This window comes from Marmota marmota, unplaced genomic scaffold, assembly GCF_001458135.2.
Source record: "Marmota marmota marmota unplaced genomic scaffold, marMar, whole genome shotgun sequence".
Classification (NCBI taxonomy): domain Eukaryota; kingdom Metazoa; phylum Chordata; class Mammalia; order Rodentia; family Sciuridae; genus Marmota; species Marmota marmota.
Genome location: NW_025999960.1, coordinates 10,263,085 through 10,285,151, shown reverse-complemented (window position 1 = coordinate 10,285,151; position 22,067 = coordinate 10,263,085).

Here is a 22,067-nt window from a genome sequence, read left to right as displayed (position 1 = left end):
CACAGGCAGCCTTGCATGGTAGGAGGCATGAGTAATCCAGTTTGAAGCAACATTTCTTCACTGCTAGCCAGGATGCAGGGTATTTCCACCATTAGATGATCAAAAGAAAATCTGCTGTTTCTTGTGAATGGATATGGGTCTGACACAAAGATTTGCTCTATTTGGAACTTCTACAGTGGTTTTTTGGCAAAAGGACATTCTATTCCTTGATCCTAACCCACTGACATTCCTTAATTCCTCATCTCACCAGGTACAAGGAAAATCATAGTTATGCTTTCTAATGAAGCTGTGGCCAATCTGGAAGACTGTACAAGGGAAATTCTTACACTTCCTAAGTATGAAGATCCCACAATAGTTCAAACAAAGAGATATTTATGGGATACTGTATTAATGGTTTAGAAGGAATTGGAAGGATGGAGTCTGAGAGGGATGAAGAAAAGAAAGATATAATGACAATGCTGAAAGTAAAGATGACTATATGAAGAGGAATAAAGAAAGCATGAAAAACCAAGCCACTGAAAGTCTAATTATCACACTTTTTATAGACTTGAGTTTTTTCTAACTTTCATTTAACTAGGGTGACAAGTTCCAGGGGTAGACAGAACCACACAAGGTTTGTTCAATCTACTAAAAGAGGAGATTTTCATCAGATTATCAAATAAGGCTCTTCTCTGAGTCTTTAAGAAGAATGAAGAAACTGTAGTTAGGATTTTGCTAAAATAAAAATAACCATATCAAATAATTAGGTTATTATTTGATATGAGCTTTTACCATTGCTAGAAGGGGCCCATATTTGGTCACAAGTATGTTTTGGTTGTAAATGGGCTTATTGATTTCTTATTGCTTCACCTATTTAAGACAGGTATAATGATAGGCATACATTCTTTTTGGAGAAACGCTTATGGAGAATGAGTTCATGGGAGGGATGGCTTTCTTAGTGGACACACTCTGAAGACTGACTTTATCCCCCTGTAAACAATACTGGAATAGACTCTTCTCATTTTCCTCTGGGGCTATTATTTTAAAAATACTTTTGATGCATGATCAATATTCCTTCAGTTATACATATTATTGCTTGAGATAATTTGATACAGTTTTTTTCCTCAAACTTTAATATGCATTGAAATTACCAAGAGATACTGTAAAAAAATGTAATGTAGTATACTTGGAATGGAACCTTAGAGTCTGTATTCCCAACAAGCTGCCAGTTGTCTGTGCAGCTCATCCACAGACCACACTTTGAGTACCAATAAATTAATACATTTAATCAATCAGGTGATCCTCACATCTCACAGGTAAATAAAATCCAAGCCTCTTCTCTGCCCATCATCTTTTATTCCCTTACACTTTCTGATAATTTTTGCTTAGAACTAAACCAAACCAAACCAAATCAAGCATGAAACTATATATCTGGCTTATAGTAAGTAGAGCATTTGATTATAATGGATTTGATCAATTTAATTTTTGTGGCACAGCAAATATCTTATCAAAAATCCAGATTTACTGGTATGAAAGTAAGTTTGCTAAACAAATAACATGTAAAGTGCTGAAAAAAACACATTAAAGTCTATTAAGTATATTGTATTTGGTAAATTGGGTGATCATCAGTTAACAAATATTTGTTGAAAGTGTAACTGTGAGTTTATACCTAGTACTATTCTGTGATGAAGAACTATAATAGTGCATATATTTAAGAATTTGTCTACTGAGATAGCTCCAATATCTATAAAGGACCTGAATTAAAGCAATCAGGATTGATGGTACGAGGGGTGACAAAGGAGGAGGAGCAGGATCTCTGGTTTTGCTTGATAGCCAGGTGAATGGTGATGGCTTTCACCAGGTAGAGTACACTGCAGGTAAACACACTCCTTCAGGAGGGAGGGATTCATGCAGATTCAAGATGGGAAGTAACACAGATGTGGGAGATTTAGCAGGCAGCAACCCATATGAAGCTGGAGCTCAAGTAAGAGGAACAGGGCAAAGCTATAGATTGGGGATCATAAGTCAATTGATGTAACTGGTGTTATGAGACCACCCATGGAGACTGTGCAGTTAAGAATTAATGAGGATGCAAAACTAAAATCTGGAGAAAACCTACATTAATGAAATACACTGAGAAAAATGCACAGTTGATTACTGTGTGATTTTTTTTTACTGGTTTAATTAAAAATTATATCTACATAATATGCTAATATTTCCTGCTTCCCCACACTTTGATTCTTTTAAAATTAATATACTAGCTGGGCATAGTGTCGGATGCCTATAACCCAAGTGGCTTGGGAGGCTGAGGCAGGAGGAGCTCAGATTCAAAGCCAACCTCAGCAATTTAGCAAGTCTGTAAGCAACCTGGTAAATAAAAAATTTAAAAAAGGACTGGGGATGTGGCTCAGTAGTTAAGTGCCCTTGGGTTCAATTCCTGATATCAAAAATTAAATATACTATTAAGTTAGCACCAAATGATTCCATTCCTATAAGAACATGTGGCAACATCTTGAGAAAACAGAAGTTTTAAGGAGTAGGGCAGGGTGGATCTGACTGGTTTCCTGCCCCAGTCTGGTCACATATATGAATTGCTATCTCCTTAGCTTTCCTAACATGTCTGTAATGGGTGTCAAAGTAGCAATCTGACAAGCTAAATATGGATCTCAGTATACCTGAAATGCTTCATCCAAAGTACAATGAGTTAATCTTTCTTCTTGCATTCCCCATTAGGGCTTCTATTCTTCAAAAAGTGGCAAAAATATTTCAAGAACATAGCTTATCAGCCAATATTTTTGACCAATGATAACTAAAGTTGAAAAGTAATAAGCATATCTACAAGTCAAAAGCAATTATGCTGTTTTTAGGGAATGTGAGTGAGCAACACAAACTGAACAAGTAGATCCATGTAGGCAATTTGTCTAAAATAATTCAGAACAAAAAGTTAATGGGCAATGGGTGGGAGGCTGGAGAAAATAGTGGAAGCAAATTCAAGGACATAGGAGAAAGTAAAGATGAACTATGTCAACCACCAAATATTATTTGGTTATGCCCTGGAGAATAAAAAAAAAACTTTTTTCACATATTTTAGAAATATTTTAAGTGTTTTCTCTGGAAATCTAATGCAATAATAAAGGAGAGGTTTCTGATATTGTCATAAAGGCATGTCAGCAAAACAGGATATTATTTTAAGATTAGAAAGACATTTGATCAACGCGTCTTACTTCTATAATGTGTGTGTGTGTGTGGAGGGGCGCTCTGTCCTCTTCCTTACCCCCACATATTGAGAATCATTGCCATGCACTGATTATTTATATCAATTTGGAAGACCTTGGGGCAAGAAGAGCAAGATGCACCCCTCTAAAATAGAATTGGAAGTGAATAATATTCACTGACTAGTTCAAATTAGGTACAAATTAATAACATACAAATCAATTCTGAGTCACACAGGAGAAAAGATTATAGACAATTCACAAAATGTCTGTGACTGGATAGCTTCACAATCTTTGGTGATAGCTCAGCTCGTTTGAAAGTTATCCAAGCCCTGTGGCCCTGTCCATAGTTTTGTCTGTGCTGACAATTTGCTGAGCTTGTGTACATTGAGCAAAGAGCATAACCTGTCGGGGGGCCCATGAGAACAAGAGCACACAAAACAATGTTCTGTGCTCCACCGGGCGTGACCACTGTGATGCTTCTCACTGTCATATTTGTAAGGAGCTGGAAGAAATTTGTATTTCTCAGTGTTCTTAGTATGACTAGAAACTTTTATCTTAAAATAATTTGTCTTTTATTTTCAGATTATCTACATTGGCCAAATAATTGTTCCAGAAAGTATTTAGTATTTTCTTCAGAGCACAGTGGGTCATTATTTACTGTTTTTGAGCAGGCTGAAATTACAAGAAAATTCCAAGAATTTTATGCTCAGATAAACCAGTCTTATCTAAAATGGCTTAAATATATACACTTTCTTTCCATATTATGTAAGAGAAATTTTAAATCTAAATAAGTAGTTGATGGTATCTTTAGCTCTGATTTTGAGTACCCCGGCTCCCGGCCCCCAGTTAGTTACTGTTGGAAATTAGGTGGATTATTTTCTGCAGTTACATTGTTGCAGACTCTGGCTGAGGTCAACTCATTCCCCTCTGTCTTGCTGCACTGCCCAGAGCTCCTTGTTTAGGCAGCAGCTGTTCTGCTGTAAGCCAGTGTGATTAGTGTTCTGGGGGCCAAGCCATGCGTGCTTTGAGGGAGGCACAATTTAGCCTATTGTTTGTATTTTTTTAAAAAGTGGATGTGATATCCATGTAAAGGGAAGATTCTCTCCTCTCTAGCATTCAAAGCTTCTGTGTGAACAAATGTGTCAATGAAATAGACATCCTTCATTATCCAGTTTGAACTACTACTGTTTCATTATCTTATTCGGATCCATATTGCTTAGTACTATTTAAAGTATCTGATACATGTTTGGAAGATGTAGAACTTATTTATTAAATCATATAATAGAAAAATGATTTTTAGGGATTTTTTTTAAATTTTATGATCTAAAACATAGATCCACTCTTTATTTCTTAAAAATTATAATTACCCATTAGTGACATTATGCATTGGCAATTTTGTTGTAGAATATATGTTCCGTGAATATACATCCTATAAACTCAATGTAGATATATATAGTAACAAACAGCTTTTCCTATTTAGGGAAATTAGACATTGATTTATTAATTTATTTTAAATACTTTTTTTAAGTTCTAGATGGACACAATACCTTTATTTTTATTTATTCATTTTTGTGTGGTGCTGAGGATCGAACCCAGTGCCTCACATATGCTACGCGAGTGCTCTAACACTGAGCCACAACCCGAGCCCTTGATACTTATTTTTGTGTTCCCAATATGAAACGGAAAGGGACAATTAGTTCTGTTACTTAATGAAAGATAAATGTGGAAACAGAACTGTTGCGTCTAGGGGAAATCATGTATCCTTGATTCATTCTATCTTGCCTTTCTGCACATGGCAAATATTACCTACCTTCCAGTTCATGATGGTGCCACAAGAAGAAACAAGGGAATGTCCCTCTTCTAATCTTCTTATCACTTAAATATACTTTCACTTCCATGCCAATAGTATTTCTAGATGCTTCAGATTATAATTACATTTTAAAAGGAACTTTGTCTAAATTGGGTGGCTAATCAATAAAGAACAATATATCAAATGTCTATAAACATCTTAATTTTACTGCCTGTACCAGCAGATAACCTAATTTCAAGACACACTACCCCAATATAAAGCACTGTAGGCAAAGTACATTCTGCATTGTACATCAGTTTGTACACATGCACCCAAACCAAACCCTGGCTCCTTGAGATATGAAGATAGTCTTAATCATATTATCAACATTTAAAACTGTCAGAAGCAATTTTATTTACTTCTTGGTTTATTGTTTCCCTTCATGAATGTGTGAAATCCAGGAGAGCAAGGACTTCTGTTGGCTTTCCCACTGCTATAGATTCAGAGCCTGTCTCCAGCACCTCACACAGATGCCTGGTAAATATCACTGAGTGAATAAATGAATGAGGTTCTCAGCATATGGAGCTTGAAAATCTAAACCTTTCTTCCAACCATTTCATTTTACAGTTGGGAAAAAGGAATCTGAAAAATGTAATATAGTTTGCAGTGAAGCTACTTGGGATATTAATGCTACAGCTGGGACCAAAATATGATCTCCTAGTTCCTGGACTAGTTCACATTCAGATACACTTCAACTATGAACAGTATTGATTATTTATTTGCAGATGGCAGAATGCCTTCTCACTGACACAGTTGAACCAACTAGGAATCCTAGTTAACATACATTGTATTAATTAGAATCCAATAGGAGTCAATGGATTTAAATGGTTTGAATTTGAAATGAATTTGAATTTCTCTATGACATTAAAGTTAGTAAAGATGATTTAAGTTTTAGAAATTTTGACATTGAAATTCATTTATTTTTACTGGTACATAATAATTATACAGAAAAGTGGATTTCATCATGGAATTTCCATACATGCACATGACATAATTTTATCAATGTGTTTCTTCTGCCTCCTTCTGCTCTGGTCGGGTGATATTCTCAAAATAAGTATATTTTAATTTTGCATTCCTTCCATTATTGTTTCAGTTTCTTTTCAAAGAGAAGTGTTACCTTCTGGCATTGTTTTAAATATTGCTTATAATTATTTGTTGTTTTTTTTTTAAGTCTTTACATCACAGTATAAACCTCCACATGTAAAATTGCTCCTACTATCTTCTGATAGATCAATCCTAGCCTTCTTTGAAATCCCAAGTCTGTTATTTCCATTCTACTTATACAGGTATTCCTGCCCCCAAAGAAACATTGTTCTTGTACATTAAATGGAGCATTCAAAACATTGTCTTACACATAGTTTTCAGTCACTGCTGATAGATAAGCTACAAGAAAAAGTTCTCTAATAAGTCTTTCCACAGTGTAGTGATAAGGACCTTAAAAAAAGAAAACTAAAATCTGCATTCCATTCTAAGCTTATTCCAAGACATGCCTGAGTTAAATTTCTTTATTTGATTTTTACTTTTTCATTATTTGAGCTGTCCATATTTTGAGAATAACTCTATGAACATCCAGTGCTGTTAGGTCAAAGTCCACAGTCTTCCACAGGCATCCCAGTCTGCCTTTCCAAATTTCCCTGCTGTGCCTATTTCTCTCAGCTCCTAAACACTCCTGTGCTGGACCATCACTTGCCTTACCCAGGACACCTCATGGCTGGTCAGCTGTCCATGCCACTCTGCTCTTGCTGTTTTCTCTGCTTTAAATTCTCTTTCTCTATTTATGACCAGCATCTCCGATTTGATTTGTCTTTTAAAATCTAATTGAAATATCACCTCCATGATACCACATTTCCTAACTTCTCCTTTGTCCTAGGTAGAATATTTTTCCTTCCTTTCTTACCACATAATATCTTGTGTTTATCTCTACTCATATTCTGTAGTTATTGATAAGATGTATGCCTACTGTAGTAGCCAACTTAATAATTCTGGAAGAGTCAGAAATAGACTTGTTTCTGCTTTTCTAGGTACTATAACAATACTGGAATACTATAGGATCTCAATAATTATTTCATGGGTCTTGTGTGCATGAAAGAGTTCATTAACAACAAGAGTCAAATGATATATTATTTTTATTATTTTGCTAAATGAGAAAAGCATGGTAAGTATAGAGATTCCTCCCATATGATTTAATACCCTTACTTAGGAAAATAATAACAGATACCAGGAAATAAAATACCAGGAAAAAATTAGCATTGTTTCAGTTTGGGACATTTAAATATAATAAATACAGGCTAGAATTTAGTAGCTTAAAATAAGGTGAAAAACCTGTAAGTAAAAAATAAATATTAAAAAAAAGGAATGGGGTTGTGGCTCAAAGGGAGAGCACTTGCCTAGCACGCGAGAGACTCTGGGTTTGATCCTCAGCACCACATAAGGTAAAATAAAGACATTGTGTCCACCTATAACTAAAAAATAAATATAAAAAATAAGGTGAAAAATTAGACAATACATCACCATCTGTTCTTATGCAAAACTCTGGTAATTTTTCACAACTCATTGTACTCAATAGTTTAAGTATTATTTTAATAGTAAGAATAAAGGTCAAGGGAAGTTGACTTCAGGAGACTTAACATCAAACAGACTAAGCATATCTGCTAGAGGTTAAAATTGGAATATAAAGGGGGTTTTGCTACAGTTAATTTATGTAGGAGGTCTGTTCTATTTCCCTGAACTTTTCTTTACTTGATATCACTCTGTCTCTTTCACTCCAGGTCCCATTTCCTCTTCACATATGTGTACAATATGGAAAAAGTAATTTTTCCTGGTGTTTGTAGCAGACATATATAGGAATATGTATTCATATAATACATCTGTTTATATATACTGTGTAGTGAATTTTATGAGTAATACATAATAATAGTGGTTTCTCTCCATTGAGTGCTGGTATGAGTGTCCGTGTCCCCCTCAAATTTATATGCTGAAATCCTAACCCCAAGATGATGATATTAAGAGCTGAGGCCTTTGGGAATGATAAAATCACAAGGGTGGGGCCTTCACAGTGGACTGGTTCTCTTTACAAAAGAGACCCCTGAGAACTGCCTTCCCCTTTTCACCACATGGAGACACCACTAGAAGGCACCAGGCAGGCATCAGAAAGTGGACCCAAAAAGGACACCAAAGTTACCAGTGCCATAATCTTGGACTTCTCAGCCCCCAGAACTATGAGAAATAAATTTCTGTTGTTTGTAAGCTATCCAGTATATGACATTTAGTGATGGAAGCTCAAACACACCAAGATAAAAATTTAATATATGCTAAGTTTGTGCCAAAAATTACACTGAACCTCATTTATTTCTTATAATATCTCTTTATGGAAGGTACTATCCCCATTTCACAAACCAAGATTCAGAGATATTAAACAATCTATATGAAGAGGAATATTAGATAGGCAATAAGATGTCTGATTGAAACTTCTGCTTTTTTTTTTTTTTTTAAACTAAACTAGAAAAGAATCCTTTAAAAGCTGCTCAATTATCTGTTTCTAGAGGTGGAGGTTTCATTTCACAAACAGAACAGACTGATTTGGTGCCGGAAGTTGTAGGAATCACCAGAGGCAGTTACCTTGTTTATATAAGATGAACACTGATCTATTGTTCTTGGAGAAAACCACAAAGCAACTATGAACTTAAAAGCCAATACTTAAGGTGAGATTTTAAAACTTCTACTTAGTAATAAATAATCTTTAGGGGAGGTGTTCCATAGACAGAGAATTCTCTCCTCTCTTCCACTAAGTCTGGTTTTAGGCTACCAAATGCCACAAAGCATTGAATATTTTGGGAGATATATGTTTGTGTGTGTTAGAGAATATTCTTTTTCCAAACATTGCCACTATATGGTCTTGGTACTAGACCACAGCAGGAAAGAAGCAGGGATCTGCTTTCATCTAACTCCAGGAAAGGTTAACAAAGGAGCCAGATTACACTCCACACGCTAATTTGACTGTGGTTTTCCACAAAGGTTGCTATTGGTCCTGGGGATTGAACACAGTGGGCTTTGCCATTGAACTACATCTCCAGCCCTTTTCATTTTGAGACAGGGTCTAACTAAGTTGAACTTTGAGTCCTCCTGCTTCAGCCTTCCATCACTGGGATTACAGATGTGTGTCACTACACCTGGCTCAAATGTTGTTATATAAGACTAATTTAGCGAACCTCAGGAAATGTCCTGTTTCCTTGCTTAGACTATGTGGCTTAATCACACCTGAAGGGTACAGGGAGGTGTTTTTTTTCTTCCTGAAGAAAGATATATTCCATTGCCATAGTCTCATAGTGGAAAGGTTTTGAAGAAGGAGAGGGAGGGAGGGAAAGAGAGGCAATGTCAGATATAGAAATGGGGGCACGGAGCAAGGAATTTGAAATCTGACTCATTACTATAGAACCCTAGGTGGCTGATATGGGATCAGGGGTGACATTGATGTCTACTTTATGGGTAGAAGTAAAAGGAAGTCTATTGGCCTTGGCCACTTCTAGTGCTGTGTCATACTTCCGCTACTGCAGTGTATCAAGCATTTCAGCAGAGACTTAGCTGTGCCTACCCTTGAGCAGAAATAGGGTGATGTGTTTCAACAACTTGGCAAAAAGCACATGGAGTGTTCCTGAATAAGGGACAAACTCAAATTTGCAGAGCATGTGGGCATCATATAGCATGGTGGTTTTATATTGTGTTAACTCTGTGAATCTGAGATGGAATTTCCCTGACTACCTTTACTCTATGACTGTAGATTAGAATTGGTCATAGGACATTTGTGTGGGATTAGGAAAGCATAGGCAAAGCAGTAGAAACTGTGCTCTAAAAATCTCTGGAAAGGGCCAGGCATGGTTGAAGCTTGAGTACTTGTGGTTGATCTGCTGGCCCAAGTCCTTATTGTATGCCTTTAGTTGGCCTGCAGTTCTCCCCATGTCTTCCTTCAGATTCTTGAGTCATGAGCAAACATGTATGCAGATCCACAGAGAAGCAAGAGAGTCCTTTCTTCAGGTGACCCACATCTCAAGATTGGAGACAGTGAGAGACAGATGTAGGGATTTAGTTTGAACTTATAGATTCCAGGTTCTGGTTTGTCCTCATCCACCTCTGCTTTGCATCCATACTGTCAGCCCTATTGACCTACAAAGACTTCAGGCCCACCCTAGAGGGAGAGACAGTAGCTTTCCATAAACATCTTCATTAGTCCTACAGTTTCATAAGACCTAAACCCTACAGTAATACCATTTTTCCAAAGCAATTCTAGTATTTCTACTAGATAACTCCTAACTGATATATGGGAAAACTTGAAGACCAGGGTGATGTATCTAGGTTGCTTATGATTTCAGTAAGAGTGTTTTGGAATACTATAGCTGTCTGCAATTAGAAAGAATAGTTAATAAATTTGTGAATCATAGTTCTGTTATTCCCTTGAAGCATAATCATTTGTTATCCTAAATAGGACTGAATATTATTTGTGTCAATAATATCTAATGATAAACCAGGTATGTTCTGTAAGATGCAAATTCAAGTGACTTTGTCATTTTAATTTCCATTATTAAGTTCAAATTCAAATATTTTATAATTAAAGATAGCTATTAATCACTCTAAGAAAGATTTTAGTTTAAACACAGATTATTGTTGTTCTATTCTGTGAAACTTTTAAACATATTGTCTGTGCCAGGCACTGTGTCAGTTGCTAAGAGTATTTAATTATAGATTTTTAAAAAAGTCATAATCCTTGACCCCAGTATATTCAATACTTGGAGGTGGTATCTGACCCCTCACAACCCTTTAAACTGTCCAGTTTGGCCATTCATCATCATGACTGACAGCTAAAAGTAAAACTCAGAAGGCAACATCTGTTGAGATCATTTTTCCAGGCCTTTGCTCTGGCTCTTTACTCCCAGGATTTCAAATCCCCGGCTCCACACTCTTGGATTCCAAACCTGTTTCTGCTACTCCTATTTGGGGACCTTTGATTTTCAGCTTCTTGGATTTCAACTTTTCATTGAACTTTGCTTTCTCTTTGCCTCTGGAACCTCCTGAAGCATGTTTCCAGTTATGACCTGAGGAATTCAAGGAATAGATCAGCCCCAATCGATCTCCTTACTGAGGAAGTGGGATTCAGATAAGTGAGGACACAGAGGTAAAATACAGAACTGTAATACTGTAAAATAAGCTTTGTGCTGATCCTATACAACAAGGTACACATTCATCTATAGTGATGTAATCAGCACTGTAAACTGTGGCCTCTGTCAACTTCCTGCCCTATAGCTATATATCTATATCTGTACTCTGTTATTCTTTCATTCATCCTACAAATATTTATTATGCAATCACTCATGTGCCACCCACACTCATTGCTTTTCTTCTATCTCACAGATTTCTCTTTTGTTATTTCAGGTTACCACCCAGGCTTTGGAGATGTAATTAATATAAAGTAGTGAGATAGCATGTGGAGTTAATCAGTTTAGGTTCAAATCTTATCTCACATTTTGGCATCTTAGATATTTCATCCATAAAACAGGAATAGATCACACCTATGTGGTAGAAATGTTAAGTTTAATGCACATAATGCATTGAAGTCCTACTCAAATACTTGAAAGAGTCTTTAATTAATGTGTACAGCTATTATTATTGTCAATTATCACATCTTTTCATCTGCTGTAAAACCAATTTTCATTTTGCTATATTTTCAATCTCTTTTCCTGATTCATTCCACTCCATATTGTCTACAAATACATGCTTATGTCTTGTGTCTCACCCAAAGTCTTCAATTATATGAATCTCTCTGGTAACTACCCTGATCATTCTCCTTTCTTTTTAAATATAAATGTTCATGTTTATGAGCACTCACTATTTTTATTTTCTTACATTCCATTCACTTGCCAACTCTTTCCAATCATGCTGATGCCCCTGACTAATAATTGTAATTTCTAAATCCAAAGGTCATTTTGGTCCTCTTTCATTTGGATTACTGTGCCATTCATGAGACTTTTCTTCCTCTGGCTTTGGCACAGGCTCATGCTGGCTCTTCTTTTACATTTTAACCATTTCTTCTCACTTGTTCAGATTTCTCCCATTCGTATGCAGTTGGTTGTAGACTTCCACCATTTCTAAGTTCTCAGTGTATTTTTGTCTCATTTCTTCTTTTCTCATACTACAGTGGCCTTAGCACAGATCTTCATTATGTGAATCATTACAATAGTCTTCAACTTGCCCGAAATTCTTGTTTTTTTTTTAATATTTTTTTTTTTAGTTGTAGTTGGACACAATGCCTTATTTTATTTACTTTTATGTGATGCTGAGGATCGAACCCAGTGTCTTGCATGTGCTGGGTGAGTGCTCTACCGCTGAGCCACAACCCCAGGCCCCAAAATCCTTGTTTTCTTGTCCCTAATCCATATTTCTTCGCAGTAGTGAATTTTTCCAAAATAAAAATGCTATACATTGTTTATTTCCCAGGCCAAGATAATGGGGGAAGTAAAAATGGCACAGCAATACCACAATAGTATTGCTCTTTCTCAAAATTTATAACCCTGGTCTCACCATGAGTAACATATCCGACACAATGCCCCTCAAAACTATCAAGGTCATCAAAATCAAACAAAGCCTGAGAAAATGTTACAGCTCAGATAAACTGAAGGAGATGCGACAACTAATTGTAATGTGGTGCCCTGTATGGGATCTTGGCGCAGAAAAAGGATATTAGGTAAATACCAAGGAAATATGAATAATCTGTGGACCTCAGTTGATAATCATGTATCAATATTGGTTCATTAATTATAACAACTATACTACCTGAGTGTAAGATGCTGGTAATAGGGAACACTGCAGAGGGTAGGCATGTGGACACTGTACCATCTATTCAGTTTTTCTATAAATCTAAACTGTTCTAAAAATAATGCCTATTTATTAAAAATAGTATTTCTCTCTACTTGTTTTCTTTTAACCTACATTCTTTTCAAAGGAACCTCAAGATCCCTCAAATTCTTCTCTAACTACAGGATCCTGAATGGTCAGTGCTTTCATGTGTGACCTGAAATAGTCTTTTTGTTGTCAACTATTTTTCTTCTGTCTTGTTCTGGATTTCAAAGAGAATAATGCCTTCTGCTGAAAGATCTGGAGTCCTCAGCAGGAACCTGATGCCAGTGCTGGTGTCCAAAGTCTAAGGTGCCAATGTCCTTGCAAAGAAGCCAGTACCTTGCTTCCTGCCAAATTACTAACTTCACTGCTGCTGATTCAATGATATTGTTTTGGGATCTGAGATTCCCATGGGAATCTTGTTAAACATTCCTTTTAGTTTCTTTACTGGTCATTTCAGTTCCTTCTTCTTGGGGGTCAAGCATCCATCTGTGGGGATTGGGAAGCAGGGCAATCAGAAGAACAGACCCTGTATTGCTAAGCTTAAAACTATTGCTTTTCTGTCACCAACTCCAAGAGTCTTTGGAACTCTTGCTTTTTATAGACTCACTATTTACCAAGAAGTTCCTTGACTACTCATGCAAATAAGTTACTGAGTGCCTGGACCTGTAGCCCTCAAAACCTTTCTGGACATGTGTGAATCTCAGGGAGAAAACAGTACAGGTTTGTGTTACACAGAAATAATCATGTTGTTCTGTTTACAATTCTTCAGGGACTCCTACTTAGCATGGCCTTCTGAGGCACTCTCTTATCCTGACTCAGTAAAACTCTACATGTCCACCAGCCCTCAACAAACCATCCTCAGACTCTCTAGGCTAGCCACACTAAATTGCTGTAAGCCCCTACATTTCATTAATTCACCAGGCTTCTCATGTCTCCATGTTTAACTCATGATGTCCAGACCAGGCAGACCTTCCCTCACCATTATCCCAAAGAATAATATCTGCGTGTATTTCTGCAACACTCCACTGTATTCAATATCAATTGGTATTCAACAAATTACCCCCAAATTTAGTGGTTTTAAAACAACATATTGTATCACAGTTTCTGTGATCAGTAATCCAGTCACAGCTTAACCGGGTCCTCTAAGCCAAAGCCTATGAGCAAAGGTGTTGGCAGAAGAGTGGTCTCATATGAAGGCTTAATGAAGGAGGGTATCCTTCAAAACTCACTGACATGTTGTTGGCTGGGCTCAGCTCTACACAAGCTTATAGAATGAAGGCATCAGTTCCTCACTGGCTATTAACCACAATCTCTCAGTTTCTTATGATGTGGGTTTCCTTATAGAGTACCTCAAAACAGTGTAACTGGTTTCCATTAGAGCAAGCAAGAGACCAATAACAGGTAAGAGAAAAGCCAGAATCTTCATGGTAATGTAATTTCAGAGTGGACTTCCCAACACTTATGCTGTATTCTATTTATTCAAAGCCAATTTCTAGGCTCAACCCCTTTTCTAGTAGCGGGGATTATATAAGGACATGAACAGAAGGAGGCAAGGACCATAGGGGGTATTCTGTGGTTGCCCTCTAGAGGTCAACAAACACCCACCCATAATTGGTTCAGATGTCAAGGCTGATGATACCACACACGCATCAAAATGGTATGAAGAGATTTATTGCTCACATAATGGGACTTTCTGGGAAAAGCAGAGCAGGCACAAAAGCAAGTCTGGAAAGTCTTAAGTGAGAAAAGAAGCCAATAGCTTTGGGTTTTATTGTGATGAAAGGGTGGGGCTGTGGTGAGGATTCCCATGGGAACTGGGTTTGGATGGTTTGAACTTCTCCATCAGCACCAAGGGATGGAGCCCTAAGGCCTTCTAATCATCATGCCTTGCCATGAAACAAAAGGGCAGGGGGGAGGGTATGGCATGAAGTGATTAGGGGTCAACATTAAAAACAAAGTTGGAATCAGACTCCTCATTATAGAGGCCTATTTTATATTCATTATAACTTAATGGTTACAATCATTGTGACTTAATAGTTTATTTTCTTTTTTGCCTTTTATAGGATAAAGAATTTAATTTATTAATCTGGTGCATTTCCTGTCGTATCATGATGACTCAATAAATGTTGATTGAATGAATAACTTGACTGTTTCTTCCCTACTGATGATTACTTATATACTTTTCGCATCTATCTGTTGATCTATTTATCTCTATATCTGTTATAGAATTCTAATTGTCTTGATAATTGGTAATTTGGTATCCCCAATAAAAACCTAACCCACTTTTGGTTTTAGATGCATATATTAGCATCAGACTATTAAAAGAAAATAAGAGAAAAGAGAACCTGTTGTGTGCCTAAACCACAAAATGCACACAGAAAAGTTTTTCCTGTCTCCCTGCACTGATTCTATAGAAGTATACGATCTTCCCAAGAGCATTTTTTTAATCTAAAAGAATTATCACAAATTTCTTATACCAAGTCTCAAAACTATGAATATCATGGCTTAAACAACTTTTTTTTTTGGTATGGGGGATTGAACTCAAGGGCACTTAATCACTAAGCCACATCCACAGTCTATTTTGTATTTTATTTGGAGACAGGGTCTCACTGAGTTATTTAGTGCTTTGCCATTGCTGAGGCTGGCTTGAAACTCGAAATCCTCCTGTCTTAGCCTCCCCAACAGCTGGGATTACAGGCATGTGCCCCTGCATCCAGCTTCATGGCTTAAACTTTATGTTCAAAGAAAAATGTTGCAACTGTTATAGCTTGACTATTTTTCTTTTTCCAACAGTGTGAATTGAACCCAGAACCTTGCAGTATACCATTAAGCTACATACTTATTTTTTTAAAAAAAATTATTTTGTAGTTGTAGATGGGCAGAATGCCTTTATTTTATTTGTTTATTTTTATGTGGTGCTGAGTTTAGAACCCAGTGCCTCATGCATGCTAGGCAAGCGCTCTGTCATTGAGTTACAGCCCCATCTCTCATCTTTTTTTTTTTTTTAATTTAAAAAAATTTAAATGTTGATATATGGTCCTGCTAGGTTGCCAGGCTGACCTCATATTTATGATCCTCCTGTCTCCTCCTCCCCAGTAGCTGGGATTACAACCATGCACCATCACACCTGGCTCAGGCTGAACTATTTTCATGGGAAACTCTGAGAAAAAGTAGACTTGTTTTAAGATCTTTCGTGTTCTTAGTTTAAGTTGGACTCTGGGGTGTTCTGTGAGAATCTATGCTCCTTGCTGTGGTTTTAATATGGTTCATCCCTGCCAAAACTTACTGGGTTTGATTTCTAATGTACTAGTATTGATAGGTAGTAGAACTCCTAAGAGTTCATGCTCTCATGGAAAGATTAATGTAGTTCCATTGGCTAGTGAGGCAGAAAATGTCATGGAACAAAAATGTCCATTATCTCCATCTTAAAGTGTCTAGAGTCCCTCTATGGAACAGTATAAGCATTTTGCATAGAATTTGTTTCCCAAGGGTTTCTAGCAGTAATCTCAGATTCCACTGAATATTTTAATGTGGCTCTCTTTTTAATGTCCCAGTTTTTCTCAGATCTCTAACATAATATCAGTTGTAATTTTAGTATCATATGATTAATGGAAATACAAAGTAACAATATGCTATTCTGAATTCAATAAGCCTTTTATATGAACTTAGTTTTTGTGAATAGAACAGCATCTGTACACATTTGAAGACACTGTACTGTATCTGTAAAAGTAAAGGAACAAATCACATAGAATAGGTCATTTACATAAGTTACTCAAGGTTATACAGTGTTTCAATGGTAGAGTAAAACCTAGAACTCCTGACCTTTATATCAAGTAATATAAACCTCAAATAGGCAAAAGAATTAACATCAATTAACATGAAGGCAAAGCTAAATTAAAATATTTATGTTAAATGGTATGATGAATCATTCTATTCTTCAAAAGGTGCTCTCAGACTTTGAACTTTCTGGCATATTTGAAATACATTGGGCTCTATATTTCTAGTAAAATTTAAAAATCTTTTCCTGATTTTCACTATTTGAAACAATATATAGAGTTTAGAGTCCATGTAAGACAGATTCTGTTTTATACACCCAAGCACTTGGCACCATTATTTAGTTTCTTTTGCATAAGTTTTTTCCCTCTTTGAGAGTAAGAAAGATAGAATAAGACAAATAAAATCCAGAATAGCTTGGCTTATAGGAAGAGGAACTAAGAAGGGTCAGAAGGGTAGACGTTTGAGATGCTGAACCTATGTGCAGATGGCTCTATTCCACCCATCCAGATGAAGGAGTGTATTTGAAGTGGCATAATAATTAGGCTCAAAAATTTACCCTCAGTGTGCCCTTCAAAGAAAAAGCCTGGGTTGAACCTTGGGGCAATTCATTTCAATGGTTTTTAGACCTCTGTAGAATACAGCTGCAGATGAGAAATCTCAAGAGAATTGGTTTTCTTCCCTTTGAGAGAAGATACTGTATATATTGTGAGTAATCAGAGTTTTGGTGAAAGCAACTTCCCTTTAAATTTCATATAATTATTTCATGTATTATATTTTATGATTAAACCAATACTCCTGAAATTATGGAATAAAATTATAATTAGACTTCATTTTTCTGAACTTAAATTTCCATAACAATAATGTAAAGCAGGTTTTCTGAAACTTGCATCTTATTGTTATAACAGAAAATTTAAGTTATTATACACAGATTCTAAACTGTGTACATTATTTGTTTCAAATAATAAAAACTAGGAAAATTATAAGCATGTTGCAGTATTAAGATATGTACAGTTGTCATTTTTTTTGAACATAGCAAATATTTTCTTTCTTTGATTTGTAGATGAGTTTTGCAGAACATGTAAGTTTGATTCAGATGATATAAAGGTTTAGATGCTATTGCCTTTAGAAAAATGTTAACACATAATCTTATATATACCAGACAGTCCATAATGTCAATGAAAAAGATCTTAAGTATTTTTAAGGGAGTTGAATTTAAACAAACAGCCACTTGCTGACACTCAAGATAAGCACTTTAGAAGTGTATAAGAGAATGTAATGTTATGTTCTGGAACAAAGCCAGGACGTTTTATTTTCTTAACAACATTTTATTTCCCTGAACTCTAAAAGAAGCGACAGGTTATTTTGTCTGTAATGGTGGTTATTTTCAACTTCAAAAACTTTTCTGTGATCTTAAAACCTTATAATTTGTTCACAGTTACAAGTTAATACAAGCACCGAGCAGCATCTGTATGCAATTTTAGCTGAGAGATAGAGTGGGGACTTTTAGTTCCTCTAAACTTATTTTTTTAGACATGCATTGTCTAGAAGTCTGCAGCCACCATAATACTGAGTTAGCTGAAGTCGAAATTGGTGGCAGAAATGTGGACATTCACATCTTTTGGTGTATGTTGGGGGTCCCATGTCAGTCTGGTTCTGTTATATGGAGGACCCAGAAGGAGGGAGGAAAGGGTGGAAACAACTGCACCAGAATGTGTTACACCAGGCTCCTGGTCCTGCTTTCCCATGAGCTACCTCACTTAAGTCTGAAGAAACGCTCATCTGATTCACACATCTTTTCAGCATCCCATTTGATGTTGCCAGGATTCTCCTTCCCTGGGCCTGTTCTTCCTGAGTAGCATCTGGCTCTGACCCATTTCTTTTCTTCTTCTCTCTTTTCTATCAGAGTTTTCTCCCAAAGTATGACTGATGCTTTCTAGAGAAGCAGTACTTAATACCAAGTAGTCTATAGAGAGAGAAAGAAAAAAAATGAAAAAAAAAAACAAAACAAAAAACAAAACTGAGAGCACCTCAAATTACAGAGACTAGTCTAGCTTTCATGTAGGAAGACAATCCCATTGGTTGTCCTATTGAAGTGAGGGGTAGAAATTTTCAAAAGAAAAAAAGAGTTTGTTTGAAAAGAAGGGAAAGAAAAAAAAGTTAAGTAAGTATCATTGAAGTCCCTCCCAGTTATTAAAAATGTATGGGGTTAGGAGGCATCAGACTTTGGAATAAAGTTGGAGAGAATTTATCTATTGTTTATGTGAACCTATGGTAACTAAATTTGGGCAATGTCAATTTGAAGATTCCAAGTTGGAGAGAAATGATGGGAATGTTCTGCATATTTCAAAAACTATCTGCCTTACATATTCAGTCTCTGTATACCAGTTGTCTAATGTGAATAAGATCATGTAAGTAAATTTTACCTGATACCTTATTAGACAAACTAATTAGAATTTTGGATGAGAAGCTTCTTTGTAAAAGTCTAAAGGTACATTCTTATCTTTTAAATACAAAACCAGGGACTCTGTTATCTTCCGTGTAAAGTTCTTACAGGCTGGTAAAAGAGACAGACTGGGGTGCTTTGTGGTGGCAGCAGAAGGCTGGCAGTGAAAAATATATAACAATGCCTCTGTTATCTGTTTCCAATTCTTGCAGCATAGAGCTGGAATCCAGAAAATTTGCCGCCTTGAATAATTCAACTTTCAAATCTGTTGGTGTTCAAGACAACTTTGATTTACTTTTCTTCAACATATTATTCTTTGCCTCGTTTCCATTCCAAGATTGCCCTTTTCTACTTCTACTTTAAATTCTTTGATTTTAAGAATCACTGTAGCGATCTACTTTATAAATATTAAGCAAGACTATATAGTCAGAAATAGGATACACAAAGAAAGATCCCGTGAGAAATAAAAACTTCTAAAATAAGGAAAAATCAACTTGCATTTTACAAAACTTTCTGATTTCATAATAGCTGTTTTACCCCCACTCTAATGTTCTAGGAGAGCTTTGCTTGGAATCTCCCTTGTAGATAAGAAGCTTGACATGCTTTAAATATTTACAGTGGGTCTCCAGAGTGTTACAGAAAACAATGCAGCTTCTGGCATAGGGAATATGAAGCTAGAACCTTCATTACTGTCACACGTGGTGGTAGAGTGGAACTAAGCAGTCTAAACTAGGCAAGGCTGATGAGGCTGGATTGGCTATACGGTGATGAACAGTCACATGTGTCTTCCCAATATGTTTTATTACATGTGTTTGTGATTTCTTCTGATTTAAAGAAATAATTTTTGTTTCAGCAGCATGAAGTTGTTCATAAAAATAAAAACAAAATATTCTAATTATTGTCTTCCTAATAAAATTTTCTTTTCTTCGCTGTCTCTTCCTCTTATTTCTCTATTTGTCTTTCTCTCTCTCTCTCTCTCACACACACACACACACACACACAAGCTTGTCTTTGCTAGGCTTCATTCTTTCCTGCAAACTAGCTTTCTCCACATGACAGAGAACATAGCAGGGAGTAGAAGCTCCAAGATTATAAACATGACAGCTTCATGATTCTGAGGAAAGACAGGGCTTCTCTCTCCCTGCTTCTGTACATACCATTTCTGTGGATCATTTTCATTAACCAAGCTTGAGTATTGTATGAATTTTTGACATCAAGCCCTATTGCTAAAACAACAGGACACTCTGAGTGACTGCTTCATGTTCCCATGTCTGGCAGCCTCCCAGTGTCAAATATTTGGAGAAAGAAAAGAGTTCCCCAAGAGAAGGGAGTTGCATTTATGAAGAGGAAGAGGGAAGAGGCACATTCAGGAGTTAAAAATACTGATGTCTACAACATGGAAAATTGAGGATATAGTGAAAGAATGAGAATTACTAAAATTACTAGCTATGCTGTTGTGCAAGAACTGGTAGTAAAGCTTCCTACAGAAAATGATCATGTGTTTATTATTTATTCAACAGACATTGTGTTACTTAAATTTCCACTGTGGAGAATCAATTAATAAAAAAAGAAAGATTTATTTTGGCTCAGTATCAGAAGTTTTAGTCTATGGTCACTTGGCCACATTGCTTTGGTGCCTGTAGTGAGGCAGTATTAATATAATGCAGGAAGCCCATAGGAGAGGATATATGCTCACCTCATGGTGGCTGGGAAGCAAACACAGAGAGAAAGGTAGAGCCAGAGTCCCAATATCCCAATCAAGGACACACCCCCAATGACCTAACTTTTTCCACTAGGCCCCATTTCATAAAGGTTCCATCACCTCCCACCAGGGCCATCAGCGGGGGACCAAACCTTCAACACAAGAGCCTTTGGGGGGACATTTAAGATACAAATCATTATAGGCATTTATTAAGTGTCTACAATTACAACTCTTTACATTCAGTTTCTCCTCTGTTGGGATATGGGAGTGAGACAGCTGAAACTCAAATCCAAATCCCTTCCCCGGTGGAGTGGTTCACATATGCTTCTTGTGACTTTTAGAGTAGATCCCCTGCAACCACAAGTGGTTGTTTCTGTTATTCTAAATTAGTTCTGTAATTCATCTGAGATTGCGGATTCTGACACTTCACAATGTTGCAGGTATGGCTGCCATGTTCATTCCACTAGTACCATGGCTGTGTGGATACTGACCCCATGCGAGACATTGCTAAGCCCCTCATGCCCACCCCATAGGTTTTCAGCTCTGGAATTGAGGTTTGTCATCTTCCCTTTGGTTTCATGGCCATGTTCTTATGTTTTTCAATATTTTCCTTTCTTCATCACCATCATCATCAAGAACTAGCCTTCTTCCCTGCAATGAAGTAACAACCCATTCACAAACAGCATCCCGTGGGGTGCCCTGAAGATCATAAAATCCTATTAGGCTCGATTTCTGAAAATTCTTCTCCAGCTGCTTCTAAACTCATTGTTGGTGGCTGGTATTGCTCACTACTGATTCCACAAGTTCCATCCCCATTACACTTCTGTTATTGCTCCAGGACTGAGGCCTAGTACTTCTACACAGCCCACTCAGGTCTCTGTCAAGAGCTTCCTCCTCACAAGTCAGGAAGCTGTTTGAACCTGGACTTGTTCAAGAGTCTCAGTCATATCTTCCAAGAAGGCTTTTTGGATTTACATGCAACTAAAATCTTCTAATTTTTAAAAAAATTCCTTATTGTGTCTAAAATTTATATTTTCCATTTTGGGCTTTGTCTTCTACCCGTGTTACATGACTATAATATGAAGTAGAATGAAATAAAATCAAAGCCAAAATAATACAAGAAGCTACAAAGAACTAACTGATTCCAATAGGGGAATCAGGTAGTCAGTCTTAAGAAGAGGTGATATTTGAGCTTAGCTTTGAAGCATGGGTTGG